This window comes from Simochromis diagramma, unplaced genomic scaffold, assembly GCF_900408965.1.
Source record: "Simochromis diagramma unplaced genomic scaffold, fSimDia1.1 OVJJ01000466.1, whole genome shotgun sequence".
In the NCBI taxonomy this organism is placed as follows: Eukaryota; Metazoa; Chordata; class Actinopteri; order Cichliformes; family Cichlidae; genus Simochromis; species Simochromis diagramma.
In genome coordinates, this window is record NW_024387287.1 from 210,027 (window position 1) to 227,871 (window position 17,845).

At 44.5% G+C, this 17,845-nt stretch overlaps 1 long non-coding RNA gene across 1 annotated transcript; it reads right to left on the reverse strand.

Annotated features, from left to right (window-relative positions):
• Window positions 1-353: 353 nt before the first annotated feature.
• Window positions 354-11,274, reverse strand: LOC120716316. Its single transcript, XR_005691865.1, has 4 exons — window positions 11,063-11,274; window positions 6,799-6,804; window positions 6,051-6,058; window positions 354-365 (listed from the first exon to the last, which is right to left on the reverse strand). It is a non-coding gene; the product is annotated as an uncharacterized LOC120716316 (long non-coding RNA).
• Window positions 11,275-17,845: the final 6,571 nt, after the last annotated feature.

A 17,845-nucleotide genomic window follows, 5' to 3' on the forward strand; every position in this document is an offset into this window, starting at 1 on the left:
AGGCTCACTGACAGCAGTGCTGATGTGTTCATGTCCAACACTGGCTCAGGTCAGACTCCTTCATCCTTCTCCAGCGTGGGGCCGCCCTCAGACCCACAGGAGCTCTGACCTTTGACCTCCTGACCCTATCCACTTCAGTCTCTTTGCAATGCAAATCCATCCAAACTGTAGCAGAACAAAAGAAGCTGGAAGCTGTTCTCTGAATGATGTTCATCTACGGTTGCCAACTCCCTGAAAAATAAATAAGGGACACCTCACGGCCAGGGCTGGACGACCCGCAAAAATTCATAACGTGAGAATGAATTTTTCACACTCAGCACCTGTTATCTCGATCTCTACCCCATCCCGGCCCGCTATCTTGGATACTTTCTCTCCTGTTTCACTACCTGAGCTGGTAAAATTAGTGAATTCAGTGAAAGCATCCTCCTGTTTACTTGACATTGTACCTGCATCATTATTCAAAAATGTCTTCAAGTCTATTGGCCCATGTGTGCTCACTTTAATCAACTCTTCACTGGCATCTGGTATAGTTCCGGTTTATTTTAAAAACGCTGCTATTCTCCCACTTTTAAAACAACCTCAGCTTGACCCCTGTGTTTGGAGCAGCTACAGACCTATCTCTAAGTTACGGTTCATTGCTAAGCTTCTAGAAAAGGTTGTGGCTCAGCAACTCATGGCAGCTCTACATAAACATGGTTTCAGTCCGGTTTTCGTCGATTTCACTCCACGGAGACAGCCCTTCTTAGGGTCTCAAGCAATATCTTGATGGATAATGATGCAGGTAAATGCTCTGTTCTACTCATGTTGGACCTCACATCAGCTTTCGACACAGCTGACCATCACATCCTCATTGAAAGGCTGAAAAATTGGGTTGGTGTATCTGGAACTGCCTTAGAGTGGTTCTCCTCTTATCTCCATCACCGATCCTTTTCTGTGGCGGTCTCCGATTTTAGGTCATCCTCTACCTACCTTACTTATGGTGTCCCTCAAAGGTCAGTTTTGGGGCCTTTATTGTTTTTAATTTATCTTCTCCGCCTCCAGCATATAATGGGCTCTCTTGAGGACATTTCTTATCACTGTTATGCTGATGATATTCACTTGTACGTTTCTTTTTTATTTTATTTTATTTTATTTTTTGTCCCGTTTGGATCTATAGCCATCAGAATTGTTGTCTTGAGGCCAAGAAAGATGCCAAGCGGATTTATTTTACCAAGTGGATCATCATGGCCTTGCCATATTGGTCCATTTGATTGACCTTTATTATAATTATGAATTTATTTTATTTTCGGTTGCTACAAACGGGACAGACATGACTGTGGGATAGGACAGGGAGAAAGAATGAAAGAAAGAGAGGGAGAGAAAGAAAACCAAAGGGGAGAAGAGACGGTGAGAAGGGGGGGAAGAGAGAAAAAAAAAAAAACACAAAAAAAACCACAAACAAAACTCCTGGGTCACCTGTATGGAGAAAAAAACAGAAGAGAAAGCAAACAACAAAGAGCAACATAATAAAAACAACACCATCACAATAAACTAGCTAGCAGTAGATATCAATAGTTACTAAATAATAAACGATATTGTGCAACACTCAAGATAGACAGCGCACAGTGTGCTTTGAGGCAGCAGCCAAGAAAGCTGTAGTCCGCGTCTGTGAATACCTGTGTGTACACCTGTGTGCATACCTGTGTGGATCAGCATGCTTGCATTCCAAAGGTTTCTCCATGTAATGATCTGCTAGGGAGTGTGGGGAGCCATGGCCCCGTCCTCCAGGGCATGAAGCAGGTATGGAGGAGATCCAGGCCCCAGACACCCAGAGGCCCCAGAGTACAAGGACCCGAGGAGGACCACCAAAAGCGGGGGGAACCGTGCCACCCTCCTGGGAAGAGCTGAGTAGAGCCCCAAACGAGAGGTCACCCTGCAGCTACGGAGCAGAGGCCAGAGGGGGTTGCAGTGGCGTGCCCGCGGGCTCTGCCGGCAGCCAGCTGTGCCAGAGAGGACCAAGCTTCAGGCCCAGAGGCCTGAGGGCATCCCACCCCCCGGAAGGGGCCCAGCCGGGCCACAGGCGCCCGGCCCCGCCAATCGGCCACCAGGAGTGAGCCTGTACATACATGAGCGCCCAGCCCCAGACGACAAGGACCACCAACACACCAACGTCTGAGGGCATCAGCCACCGGCAGGTAGTGTGGTGAGGGGAGATAGGCCTCCGTACTTTAGAGGGCCTGAGATGTACCCAGAGAGGTTGAGTCTAAGACCCAACCTGACATATAGACACAGACGAACAGGCGCACGTGGACACAGACGTGCGTTCCCACCCCATATACACAACCAAACACTCTGCACTCACCCAACGTGCAGACAGACACAAATAGACACTGCACAGACAGTCGCACTCCCCAAACACAGTTGTACGTTTCTTTTAAGCCCCAGGATTTATCTAAGCTTCAGCGTCTGAAGGATTGCTTAGATTCGATCAAACGTTGGATGGCTGCAAATTTCCTCCAACTCAGCGAGGGGAAACCCGAAGTCCTCGTATGCGCCCCTGATAGGTTTCTATCACAGATAGTGAAAGCCCTTGGTCCTCTCTCACTCTGTGTTAAATCCTCTATCAGGAATTTAGATGTCACCTTTGACTCAAGTCTCACATTGGATGGGCATGTCAAATCTCTGGTTCGGTCTTGTTTTTATCATTTAAGAAATGTGGTTAAGCTAAGCCCGGTTTTATCTCGCTCTGAACTGGAGATTGCTATACACGCATTTATCTCGTCACGCTTGGATTATTGTAATTCGCTGTTTATGTTCAAGGTTCTTTATTTGTCACATGCATAGTTATACAAGTATAACACACAGTGAAATGCAGCCTGACACGCTCCTCGACATGTGCAAAAATGGGGGGGGTACACAATGTACATTTGAAATGTACATTGTGCCTTGGTTTAGTGTCTGGAAGAGAGTCCTGTCTCAGTCAGTTATAGATGATGTGAGAGGGCGGGTGTGTGTGTTTAGGGCACGGATGGCTTGGGGATAGAAGCTCCTCTTGAGTCTCTCTGTCCTTGCCCGGAAGATGCAGAACCTTCTACCAGATTGCAGAAGTTGGAACAGTTTGTTGCCAGGATGGGACGGGTCCTTCAGTATCTGCTCTAGTCCGGCATCTCCTGGTGTCTCCTGGTGTGTCTAAGCAAAGGTTCTCTGGATCGTCTGCAGGTTGTGCAAAACGCTGCAGCTAGACTTTTGACAAAATCCTCCAAGTACTCACATGTGACACCGTTGTTGTCTCAGTTACACTGGCTTCCTGTTAAATTTAGAGTCAATTTTAAGATCCTGGTCTTGACCTACAGAGCTGTGCACGGACTGGCACCAGCCTACATCTTTGATCTGCTACAGCCCGATGTCCCCAGCAGGTCTTTGAGGTCATCTGATCAGGGCTTACTTGCTTTAAAAAATACTAAGAGGAGGACTAAGGGTGGTAGAGCTTTTGCCACTGTGGCCCAGAGACTGTGGAACTCTCTCCCCCAAACATTAAGAACTGTGGACTCAGCAGCTGTTTTTAAAAAACAACTCAAAACTCACCTTTTTAAAACTGCTTTGGTTAATTTTTTTGCCTGTTTTATTTTCTCTTTTTAAATCTTTTTATGACTTGTAATCTTATGTGCAGCACTTTGTGATTCTGTCTTGAAAGGTGCTATAGAAATACAAATGTATTTATTTATTTATCTGTCGGTGCTGAAGCAGACGTCACTGATCACATGACTCTGAGGGATGTTTCCAGCACCTCGCTGAATCTGAGCCATGAAGATTTAAGGCAGCTCTGAAGGCAAAGCAGGTCTGAGGCTGTGTTAGCAAGCTGTACTTAATAAAGTGGCAGCAAGGACTCAGTCAGTTATGATCAGAGCCAGCAGGGGGCAGCACAGAGAGGTGAGGCGCTGCCAGAGAAGCAGGCTGACACCAGACTGGTCATATTCCATCATCTATACTGAAATAATAAACAGGCACACAGCCAGAGGTTCAGTTTCGCTGCAGGGTCTCTTTGTTCTTCACATGCGTGTCGGGCCGAGTGTAAATCCTGAGGCTGAGCGGCCTTTGTACACACACACTTCTAAGCAGGGCAAAGCTGTCAGCAAGAAGTGAGGAGAAATCCAGGCAGCCGGCCTGTGTCTGTCCAACCGGTCAGAGAGCTCTTTACATGCCAAGTGTGGCTAATTTGCATCGCAGCAGGATTTTTAATATAAAGTTGCAAATCCAGATGCTAATGCAAATGTTAATCCCTGAGCTAATCTGTGATCAACAGTGAAGGGATTGAAATGAGGAGTGGAATCGCCATTTTAAAAATCATTTTTTTAACATGGAATTCAAAAATGAATTTACAAATTTATTCTGCAATTCATGATTTAAGCACAGAATTCTTTATTTCGATGCGCCTGGTTCTTGTGGTCCCCCATAAATTTCATATACTGTATACAATATGTCTGTGAAGGTTCTCAGTCATCCAGGTCATCGTAGTCAATTTGTATTTTATTTGATGTATTGACATAAAAGACAGAAGAAAAGGGCCATGTATAGCAGGACTACTCAATTACACACTGAGGTGGGCCAGATTTTCTAACCAAAACAACATTTCCCTGGCTCAGACATTATGCAAAATAAATATTTGTCAGTCTAAACCATGATGGGGAGGAGACGGGGAGAAACTCTCCTCCCTGAGTACAGCTACAAAACCCACTTTCTGAAACGGACCCTGCTCACCATTCAATTCAATTATGAGCTAACAAGTTGCATGTTATTCTTGGATGCGCTCGTAGGACCGGATTTAAAATAGCATGACAAACATATCATACATGTTAAAGCCAAACAGTGTCATCAACGTAGCCCGGAGAACATCTGCTAATAAGATGAAGTTAGCTAAGTCGCTATCTCATCGTAGCAAAAAAAGGCAGCACCTACCGTTCTTTGTGCAACTTCAAATGTCGGACCAAGTTGGAAGTTGTTCCATCTCCGTCTGTGATTCTCTTCTTGCATGTTTTGTATGTTGCATTTTGTTTTTTGTTTACTACTTCGTAGTTTATGTACCTGAAAGAAATTACTCTTGGGAGCATTTTTGGCTCGAGCGTTTTTGTTTTTTAAAAATCTGGTTAATTTGATTGGCTGTGCTACAGCTCACGCTCACATACGTACGGAGTGTGGTAAGAAGGAATGAATGAAGAGAATTAATGGGCCGCACTTTTTATATAATATGTATGTTAAATTTTAGATTTGGGTAAAATATCAAGTCTTGTCAAGTAAACAGGTTCAAGTCACAAGTCTTACAACCTTTTTTCAAGTCAAGTCTAAAGTCATAAAATGAATGACTCGAGTGCCCAAGTCATGTGACTCGAGTGCCCAAGTCATGTGACTCGAGTGCCCAAGTCATGTGACTCGAGTGCCCAAGTCATGTGACTCGAGTCCACACCTCTGGTGTCTAGTGCAGTGTCGTGCAGGTCGTGTATGCCCGTGGGAGTTGTGTTGATGGCTGCCTCTGTTGTTTCCCTGCAGGTGGAGCAGAACAGGACAGCATGCACAGGAAACACGGGAGAGCACGAGCACAGACGTTTGAGTGAGACATGACACGGGAGTCAAGGGAGCTACGGGGATTTATTGTGTACTGGTTATTTACCTCACTGTAAATAAACGCACTGTCTTCATCACAGAGCATTTGGCTCCTCCTTCCTCGCATCCCCACGGTTGGCCATCATCAACCGTGACAAAAACAGTAAATGAGAGCAGGTAAACAGATTCCACACAAAGACGTGGACACAGAGCGCCGACAGGATGGCAGGCAGCAGCAAACAGGTCGTCAGAGGCCGATGAGATGAATAAGTTTAACATTGGCACTCTTTGGCAATATTGTAGACAAAGCACTTTAAGCACAAGCACTTTTTCAGTAACTAGTAGCCTGGTCGTTGGGTTTTTCTCTGTATGGTTTATTGTAGGGTCGACTGTACGATATAAAGCACCTTGAGTCGACTGTTGTTGTGATTTGGTGCTGTGTAAATAAAGCTGTGCTTGTGTCTTTGGGTTACCCTCCACTCTGTTCTCAGGGCTTCTGTATCTACTGTCTGTGTTTGCTTCATCAAACACTTCTCACGAGATTATCAAGCAACATCAAAGACACAGAAATCCCAAATCTGCTGCAGATGTTGAAGTGTGTTCTCCATATCAGAGACATCTGCTGAACATGTCGTCATGTTAGAGGCTGCAACAAACATGGAAGAAGCACTGATTCGGTTCACTAACCAGGCTCAGCAAGGTCGGCTGCAGGGGAGAGGACTTTCTGCAACCAGTAACTGATGAAGATAATGCATTACTTTTAAGAACACTATGAAAGTATGTGTGTGATACATTACTGTGTTTGAGTGACAACCCCAACATTGTATGTCAGCACGTGAACTTTACTCGGACTCAGACTCAGTCTGAGAGTCAGACGACTTTTCTGTTTTTGGAGTGAATGCAAGAAGGTTTGACCTGAAGAAGCTGAATTTAATCCAGTCTGAAGTGGGACAGACATCAGTTTGTACACAGACAGAAGCAAATGTGCAGTTAGATGAAGGAAAAGTTGTTGGTGGAGCTTTTCCTTCATGTGCTTTCAGAGTTGTGTCAGGGTGACACGTGTCAGCTCCATGGACACACAGGACTGATCTGTTCATCATTTGAATCCAGAGGGATCACAACTACAGAACAACATGGTAAAGATCAGCACGTCACTATATTGAACTAAACATGGCAGGATTCATGAACAGACGTCAAACAGTAACACACATGCTTCTACACACAGACCTGGCAGAGGCAGGAAGCAAAGATTCAAAGACTTTGGAAAGAAAACTGGTGAAAGATCTAAAGAGGCCGAACAGCTGCAGAGACACGAGTGAAGGACTTGGCTGAGTCAGGAAAGACATCCCTGTAACCCAGGTGTAACGCTAAGTTATTTAAAGGACTAGTTTATGTCAATGGATGAATTTACTGACTGACGCGCAGAAGAAATAGTTCTTTATGGAGCCTAGATGGTGTGAATGATGAGACCAAAGACTGTCATGTCTTGTACCAAAAAATATATTGAATAAATAGGGGAAAGGGGAAATGGAACAAAATATTTAACACAACATAAATGTCCACAATTAAATGGTAAATGGCCTGTATAAATAATAGATCAGTGCTGTGATCTTTCTGTGCAAGAGTCCTTTTGCTAAGAGTCCTTTTTTTTTGGTCCTTTTCTTTTTAAAGTTCACTTTTAAGGTATTCCTCCTTAGGGTCCAGCTTCATACAATGGGGAAATATGTCCGTAATCCAAAGACGGCTAAGTGGGGGAAAAGAGGGGAAAACAAAGGATGGTCCTACCGGCTCGCCACTTCAATATGAAGAAGATCAATTCAAAGGGGAAAAAAAAAACCTGACCTGTAGGTCAGAAAAATGTCCGTTAGCACATCAAGTTCAATTCAGTTTACCGGTAAACAAATATATTTTTCTGCAAGTCTAGGTAACAATGCAAATGATAAATCATCATCATCATCAATGTACAACAGTTAAATCATTAGTCATCTTGGCTACGTAGCTTAATCTATACATTCCAGTAGAGTTCGCTACAAACAATACAAAAACAACAATAAAGAAAAACAACTGTCTAACAGACAGCATAGCCGAATTCAAGGCAACACATAACAATAATCATTCAATCGCACTTTGTTTCAAAGTAAGCCCATAAAAATGCTTAAGTAAACAAAAGTGTTCAAAAACAGCGGTTTTTGAACCGGAGTTCTGCTCGCGGTGGGAACGCTGCCGCACAAAGTCATTTTTTAATCGCGAAAACGATCGGCTGGTTACTGACAACCAAAGGTTGTAAGATATTAAGGACACTTACCGCTGAGTTTAAAGATGAATTGAGGGGAGAAAACGCTTTGTTTTCCAATACCGCTCTAAATGCCATAAGCCCACAGCCACAGCAGGAGTCGAACCCGGAAGTATCCCTCCACAGCCGGTTTTCAGAGTTGCCGCGACGTGAAAGGAGCCAATCAGAAGAGGGACCTCAAATCAGCTGACGTGGGTCATGTGACAGGGAGTAGTTGATATGGGTTACACAGGACAGAACGGACTGAGAGGTCTCAGATCAATTTGTGCATCAGTTCCAGCTTAGAGCCAGACTGATCATGTGACCCTGGTAGTTTCTGTTTCCAAAGTCAAATGATGTCAGCATCCAAACTAAAAGCAGGATGTTTGGAAAGGATCTGTAAGTTCCTGCTCTGTTTAACAGCAACTGGAAATGTTTGAGGGCTGAAAAGCAGATGTTGATTGTGAAGCTAATAACTAATGAAAGATAATCATGTTTCATGTTTCCTAAAGGTCAGGTCATAATGAGCTGTTTCAGTCAGAAATCACAAATGAAACACTGACAAACACATGAAACATGTTGAGTCTTTTTCTGTTGGCAGGTTCTGGTCTGCAGGTAAAGGCAGCCTGCACAGTAACATCAGGTCCAGTCTGTGAACCTCTGGAGGGACTGGACTGTGTTTCCTCTGTAGGACACAGCTGTGAGAGAGCCCAGCTGTGAACCCGGACAGGACATCAGCAACTATGTTAGCTTTCTGTTTCTGAATGAAGCTGATCACATTTACTGCATCCAAACAGCAACACACACATGAAGAAACAGCAGCATTTAACTGCATCATGTAGAAATGTCCTCTGTGACCATTCAGGCTCATTTTCACCTCCACTTCCTGCAGCTTGATGCTTTTTATCCACAGTAAAGGTGCAAAGTGTCTCATGTAGAAACACAAATGTACATGAACACAACTACAAACAGGATTACATGACACCTGTTTATTATTCATTAGAATTAGATTGATGACTATGATGACTCACTGCATCAGTGAGGGCAGATGTGATGGCTGATGGGCTGGGTGGCCCCCCAGGTTTGTGTGCACTGAGCAGCTCGGGGTAAAACAGAGCCATGTTTGGACGCAGTGTGAGAGACATGACAGACAAACACTGAACTATCAGCAGGTCCTGATTGAGTCTTTGTGTTGCTGTTTGTGTGCACAGCAAAGCTTCTTGGTGTGTGTCAGTCTGTCACACCGATCCACAGAGGTTGATGTGATGCTGTTGTTGTCATAGGAACAGCCTCCACAGACACTGAGTGCTGTGACTGCAGCAGTGGAACATTTCCATCCTGTCAGCACCTTCTCACTCCTAACTCGTCAAACGTGTGACGCATGGTCAGGCTCCCTCTGCGTCACTTATGGACACGCCGGGTACGCCCCTCGCGTCGAGAATTGATGTGCAGGGTCCTGTTATTGAATGCTATAGAGCTCCCTAAACACCGCGGAAGAGCCTGTTGTCCGTATATTTATACATTTCCAAAATCACATGGTAGTGACGTGTAATGTGAACAACTACCTGAAACCATCAGACACAGCAGATACATTAATTATAGGCTATTACTTTTGTGTCATTTATTGCATTGGTGGAGGGAGTGGTGCATGCTGGGTAATGGCACAGCTAGTGACTGGGTGACTTTATTCACCCGCTTCGGATGTTATCAGTCCATACAATGGGCGTTATTAAGATAAGATAAAACTTTATCAATCCCTCGGGTGGGTTCCTCTGGGAAATTCGGTAAGAGACTGGAGCCTTAATCCAGCGCCTTAGACCGCTCGGCCACGCTACCACTGCTCGGCCACACTAGCAGAAATCAGTCCCACAGATATGGACCATCTCTGCTAGATTGTTCAGAAGGTTGTTCTCATCCACCCAGATGGAGGATCCCCAACAGGAGCGTGGAAGACTCCAGAATCCACTCTGGCTGGGATCTGGTGGATGCAGCAGTGTTTAAAACCAACTCAAGGCATAAATAAAGAACAAAATACAAAACACACAAAAACTAAAAATGCTGGGTCAACATGACCCAGGATCATGACAAAATTCCTATCTGTACATTCTTCATGGACACAGCGTAATGTTGCTAAGTGTAGAAAGAAGGTTAAACTTGTTGGTGAAGCTAACAGTCTGCACAGCAGTCTAACTTTACAACAGTGACATGATGAGAAGCTGTAAAGTGCAGGTGTGCTCGCTCACTGTGGAGCCTCACAGGTGTTTCATCCAGGCTGACTCCAGAGCAGCAGTGATGGGATGTTCCACACTGTGCTGAGCTCCTGAAGCACTCGTGCACCTGAAGCACGTCTGACCCTGAACACTCTGGCACCCCGGGCCCAGATTCAGGTGTGAACCTGTTACATGGAGGTGAACTCCAGCACCTCCATGTAACAGGTTACATGTAACGCGTTACTGCCTGTCTCTGGTCATGAGGGTTTCACAGCAGCTCTGGATGCTGACGAGGACTCCAACCTCATGTTTCACCTCTCTGAGCTTCTGATGTCTGTGAACACTCGTGTTTCTTCTCTGGGCTCATCTGGACAAAAACACCATGCTGCTGTGGTGCACCCCACCCTCACTCTACACCTGAGCCACACCCTCCACCTCAATATACACCACAGTTTTCTCTGCTGTGGAAATGAGATCAGGAGGAAATCATGATTATTATTATTTAATAAACGCTCACATTAATGTGGCTTATTTGTTTCATATTAGAAACATTAGTTGAGTGTTTTTAGTATAAAATGGTGAAAGTCCCTCTTTTTGCTCCTCCCCTCACCTGTGGATGGGCGGTGCTGTTACCGTGGTGACAGCTTGGATGTGTTTCAGTCCTGCCTGGTTATCACTGCAGGAATCTTTCACATTTATTACAGGTAATAACTCTGATTTTTCTGTGTATTATGAACCAAATGTATCCTGATACACACAGAGATGGATGAGCAGAGGTCACATGATGAAAGAACAAACATGGAGTCTTTGATTTATTTAGATATTTATTGATGAATGCAAACAAACCTGACACTGAACCATCGTCCAGCAGAACAAACCTGATCACATGACCTGCTGACCCAAACAGTGCAAAGCTCCATGGCAACAACAACAACCAGCCTCACATATGTTAACAGAGGCTGTTAGAAGCACAGAGTCTTTACAGTCTTTCTCCTGTTTGGACACAGATCTCTGCACATCTTCATCACAGTTACTCACAGACGTGCAGAGTGTGTGGATGTCAAAGCTCAGTTTCCACCATGTTTGTAGTCTGTACTGGGACTCATGGAGCATCTCTCTATGAGCACTCAGTGCTTTAAACAGTGAGTCCCAGTTTAACCAGCAGCCTTCACACCACACATCACACAGACATGGAAACTTCAAACCTCAGACTGAAGAAAAACTAATACTGCTCATGAATGAGACTAAAGGCAGGAAGGTGTCCTTTAAAACTAAACATGTTAATAGGACCTCCCTATTTATATCATAGTTTATGATATAGCACATGTATTTCAGTAATAGCCTGCTGAGGCCACTATACGTGCTGGCCTCATATCAAATGTGAAGGCAGACTGAGTCTATGTTTGACGTTTTTTATATCTAATCTTCCTTTTCAAACATTTAAACAGCAGCGAGTCTGCAGCTGAGGGAATACAAACTCAAATTGTCGGAACAGATTTGCTCGTTTCTTGGATTCATTTGGTGATTTATTAAATGTATAACTGTTATTCTAATCTGCTGCTGGGTCTCTTACACTTTTCTTTATGCTGTATATTTTCACGTCTCTGGAATAGTTGGCAGTTAGATAGTCAGCTGGGAAACTTTGTGTTAACTCATGGAGCTGAGGATATCGTGGATATGCTGACCTCGCTCCGTGGTGTACAGAGCGAGGTCAGCATGATTAATATTCACAATAAAAATATTAGCCGAACATCATGAAGTCTGTATGTGTTTCATAGTGTCGAACAACCTTTGTACAGTTAAAGCCAGCAGTTACTACATGACGGAAACACCAACGTTATCTCTTTTATGCGTTTATACACAGGTCACGCTGATTACTGAACAAAAACCCAAAGATCAGATGTCAAACAGGTTTATTTGCTCTCTCTCCTCCTTAAACACGTTTTTAATGTTAGTTATAATTCAGAATTGGCGACTGAAACACGTAGGACACATAAGAACATCAGGAAATAAAACACCAATAAATATAACCTCAGTAAAAGAAGTCAGCGGGGGTTACTACAGCTGTGTACCGGGGCCTGCGCTTTGTCGGTGGGATTGCTTGCGAGGCGAGCGGGTCTATCCCACGCTTTGCCGTGAGACAGGGCAGACATCTCCGAAATCATCGAAGCACTTTTGCAAAGAGGCTGTATCTTGACAAACCGACTAGACACATGAAGATTAAACCACTACATTCTCGGCTAAAAAAATATTAAAACGGTATTTGGTGACACACAAACAGGGTTTTTCAAAGTTCAGTTCCGTTAGCTTCCACATGCCGGTTGTTGTGTGCTAGAAACAATGGCCACCAGGCCAAAGCAATGGTTTTGACTCGATCAACGTTAACCCCGCCCCCTGAGTTTGATGGGTGAGGCTGACAGATAATTTTTTTTTTTTTTTTTTTTTTTTTGTCCATTTGATTGACCTTTATTATAATTATGAATTTATTTTATTTTCAGTTGCAAACGGGACAGACATAACTGTGGGATAGGACAGGGAGAGAGAATGAAAGAGAGGGAGAGAAAGAAAACCAAAGGGGAGAAGAGACGGTGAGAAGGGGGGGAAGAGAAAAAAAAAAAACACTCCTGGGTCACCTGTATGGAGAAAAAAAAAACAGAGGAGACAGCAAACAACAAAGAGCAACATAATAATAGAAAAAAAAAGCACCATCACAATAAACTAGCTAGGCATAGATATCAATAGTTACTAAATAATAAACGATATTGTGCAACACTCAAGATAGACAGCGCACAGTGTGCTTTGAGGCAGCAGCCAAGAAAGCTGTAGTCCGCGTCTGTGAATACCCGTGTGTACACCTGTCTGCATACCTGTGTGGATCAGCATGCTTGCATTCCAAAGGTTTCTCCATGTAACGATCTGCTAGGGAGTGTGGGGAGCCACAGCCCTGTCCTTTATGGTATCAAGCAGGTATGGAGGAGATCAAAACTCCAGACATCCAGAGGCCCCCAGAACACAAGAGACCAAGGAAGACCCACAGAGGGGCAGCTGCGCCACTGTCCCAGAAAGAGCTGAGGAGAGTCCCAGATGAGGGCTCATTCAGCAGCCGCGGAGCAGAAGCCAGAGGGAGTTGCAGTGATGCGCCCGTGAGCTCCGCCGGCAGCCAGCTGTGCCTGAGTGACCGAGCCCCAGGCCGAGAGGCCGGGGGCACCCCACCTCCGAAATGGCCCGAGCGAGCCCCAATAAGCGGCCGCCAAGGAGTGAGCCGGTGTGTAGCCTCCTCTGCACCCTGGTGACACACCCCTGCTCCAAGGCCCTGCATGTGTGGGTGGTTGTGGTGGAGTGGGAGGAGGGAGGCAGCTGGAGATGGGGAGGGAAGGAAGGGAGGGGCAGGTGACCCCTCCCTGGGGCCAGCTCCCCCGCTGACCCCAGTAGGCACTCCCATACTCCGCGACCCGCCAAGGAAAAGGGGGCCCAGGCCCATCCAGACCGGGGCCCAGCGCAGCAGCGCCCCCCGGCCCCACAGAGCCCGGGACAGTCCACCCAAACCCACCACAGAGAGAACTGCACCCACCCCACCATCCACTCGTCTTCCAGACTACATGAGACAATAAACACCCAGGCTGAGATCTTCCTCCACCTCTCCTGTATCTCCCCCTCCTGCAGAGAGTTCCTGAGGGGAGGAAAGCTCCTGCAAGGTGTGACAATCTCCCCCACCGGTTGAAGAGCCCCACAGGCGGCTCGACACACCGGCGGCACCCTGCGCCAGGGATGGGCCCCCATGCACCCACCCGCCCACAACCCCGGCAACACACAAACCAGGACCCAAGGCCCCGAGGCCCAGCCAGGGCCCCGGCCCAGAGATGGAGCGCCCCCAGACCCCCACGCCCATCCCGGACCCACCCAGGGGCAGCCAGGCTACCAGGTCAGTAACCCACGTCCATCATCACAGACCCTCCCCTAGCCCCGCTGCACGCAGCCACGAGGAAATAGTCAGAAAAGAGCCCCCAACCGGACATGACCGCTACCCCGGGTTGAGCCCCCCAAGGAAGATGCCTCCGGGGAACCCCCCGACGCCCTAAGCTTGTCCCTACCCCCACACCAATCACAACAGTGAAGGCGGGACCAAACTATGACCCCCCACCCCCACTAGGTGATGGAGCCGATCAAAGGAGCCCAGAGCAATTGATCTGATGTGGTGGCAGAGGCTGTATCAAGACTAATGTAATCTAATAGATAATTTCTATATTGGTTAGAATTAAGATTGTTTTTATTTTTCCTGACAGATAAAATTATTTCATGATGAGAGCCAGGCGCCAGGACTGCCAAAATGAAATAAATAAATATATCATTAAATAATTAATTAAATGTGTCAATAATTAATTAAATGTGTCAATAATTAATTAAAATGTGAAATACATAAATAATTAATTAAATGTGTCAATAATTAATTAATTAAATGTGTCATAACTATTTATTTAATTAATTAATTCCAATTTTAATTAATTATTGCCACATTTAATTAATTATTTAATGGTGTATTTAATTAATTCATTATGGCAGTCCTGGCGTTCCATAAAAAAGCTATGTATTTTATGCTATGTATGAGGGGCGATCGTGGCTCAAGAGTTGGGAGTTCGCCTTGTAATCAGAAGGTTGCCGGTTCGAGCCCCGGCTTGGACAGTCTCGGTCGTTGTGTCCTTGGGCAAGACACTTCACCCGTTGCCTACTAGTGGTGGTCAGAGGGCCCGGTGGCGCCAGTGTCCGGCAGCCTTGCCTCTGTCAGTGATAGGTTTGTAGCATACACCTATTCGCTGGAACGTTAAGGACAATCTGCCACGCAGCAAAAAGCAAGACACAAGGCACCAAAGTTCTCTGGTTTACTCATGCATGAGGGAGACCTGCCTGGAGCCAAGTGTTGTTCCACCACTTGACCTCCGTCAGACTCTCAGCCAGGTTCCCCACAGCACTCCTTTTATTGTGGTTACATGAATATGCATAGGGTCATTAACATATAACATCTTACATAGGTATACATGTGAACAAAGAACACTGTGTGTGTGTGTGTGTGCGCGCGCGCGCGTGTGCGTGCGTGTGCGTGCGTGTGCGTGTGTGTGCGTGTGTTTTACATTGCTGTGCTTGAGAGCCTCCATCTACTGGAACCAAATGCCTTGTATGTGTCTGCACACATACTTGGCCAATAAACACGATTCTGATTCTGATTGCCGTATTAGTCCATTTGTTCAACCATTGTTGTTATTATTTATTTTATCATTTTCTGTTGAAGAAGATGAGAAGATTATGAAACACTTGTCGCGAAATCAATCAATGCAGAGCAGTGTCACAAACCACGGAGGCCCCAGAAAAGTGCAATCAAACGGTGAGTTTATTAACACACAGGAGAAAACATCAACATATGTCTTCTGACCAAAATACATGTTGTGGATACTTAAAAAGCAGTGGGGTACACGCCCCCCCATGGCATCAATGACAGATTAAAATAGGTTCCAGACATTAGTCACAGTTAATCGTACATCTTTAATAGCTATAAACAGACATAGAACTTCTCTTTTCTATAACACCTTCCATACAAGGTAATAAACTTCAAACCCTCAGGGCCTCTGAGGCTAATTATTGACTCTGCTCATCTGTTACCAAGTAGAATAAAATATAGTAAGACACCAAATGAGTTAAGGCCTCAGGCCGGACACATTCCTAGATTATATGTATTATATGTACTGTAAGCATGCATTGCAGTTATCCTTCTGTGTTCTAGTTTCCCTCAGCATGTATCACCTGGACAGTCACGCCAGTGAAGCTTAAGACCCTTAATGACCCGAACATCAACTCAAAATAAGCGCAGATATGCAACGTGTATGAAATACTTCTGACCGTACCTGTAATAAAAGTTAACATAATGGAAGGATCCTCAAATGGACATCTTCACAGTATCAATACTGTGAGAAATATTATTAGATGAAATAATGCTGTAAAGAATGTTATCAATGCAGGTATAATGATGCAGGTTATACGGCAGCAATAAAAGAATTTATGGATCTCCACACTCTCCTTTTATATTAGTCAGATTCTGCCAACACCACCCCCTTCATTTGGACACACAGTTGAAACCCTGGCTTAACTGAATGGGTTGAAATCCAGCTTCGTGTTATTTGTCATTACCAGTGTTTTGGTAAGTGGAAAAACACCCCGGATATATAACTGACTGACTGTGGTGTAAATAGAAAGTTTAACAGGATCTAGAAGAATGTAAACAGAGAAACGTCCTGGCTTTGAATGTTTGTATTGTTCATATTCCAAATAAAGCAAACAGTGTCAGAGCTAAACCAGGATCAGTGTTTTTACACTGGCAGCTACAACAAGATTTCATTTCAACAGTGAACTTTACTCTGAACTGGTCTGACAAGTTCAAAGGCAAATATACACAGTGATGAAGGACAGGAAGCTGCACTCAGATTAACATTAAATAATAAGCACAAAGACTGTAAAATGAGCAGGATTTATTAAAAATGTCAGACTGATTTGTCTTCATTAACAATTTTTGTTCATCGTTTGATGAAATTACTGTGGTTGGAGGAACTCTGACTTATAAATTAATAAATACATTAATTGGTTGATGTTTTTAAATGTCAGCTTGTAAATAAGTTAAAGCAGGCATCTGTTCATCCATTCATGATCTATGCATGACAAATTGTGGTACTATTGGCCCTGAATACAGAGACACACATGGGGAAATCCAATGTAAATTCTATGCAAATGAAACAGGAAAGAAAGGTGAGAAATTTTCCAGTGCCGAGTTAAATGAACTTTACTGCACTGACTGAGCTCCTCCCACCTGCCTTGAGTTTCAAAATGCTGAATATTTTTAAGCTTTGATATTCCAAGTAAAGCAAACAGTGTGTGTGAGCTGATCTGAGATCAGTGAGTTCAGAAGTCACTGAACTTTACTCTGACATAAGCTGTTTCCCAATTCAGGGTCTGCATCCTTCGGAGACCATTTGAAGGCTTAGACTCAGTCTGAGCAGTCAAACGACATATTCTTGGAGTGAACACATGAAGGTGTGGCCCTCTCACACTCTTCAGGTGGAGTCCCGCCTCCTTCTAGAAAGCAGCTCACCTGTGTGTCCGTGTTTAGTGTCCAGGTGTGGAGTGGAGCTTGTTGTTGGTGTTTGTGTGAAGAAACTGTAAGTTTGCTTTGTTTCCTCCTTTAACGGTTTGTATTTAGAAACAAACTAGTGTTTGTTCAGCTTAGATTTCATTTCTTTACACAACAAACTGTGTGTGTTTTTGTTTCCGGTCTGTCCATTAAAGTCAGTGTGTAATGTTTTCCCGGCTAACATCAGCTGTGTGCAGCTTAGTTCAGCACAAACAGCACAAATCTGCAGCTCCATAGTTCTGTTAGTGTCAGCGTTAGGGAGCAATGGAATACATGTACCGGTGTTACGTATTTAACCTCTTGAGACCCCAAAATCTTTCATGGCATGCATTTTTAATTTCTCTTTGCTATTTGGGCTGATTAGGACCTGATGGATGTAAAACCAAAGAACTACCAGATTTTTTCTTTTTACCTGATTTTCGTTTCTGAGAAAAATGATATCCACATATGAGGACATTTGTTTTAAATTTCGATAGAACAGTGGTAGTGTAATGTCCTCCTCAGTGGAGATCAGGGGCTTGTAGAGCAAAATTTGGTATTTTTATCTAGAGATCGCTGCAAAGAGTGCAGCCTTACCTAATGTGCACCCTACTGTTACTCATTTTATATTAAGAT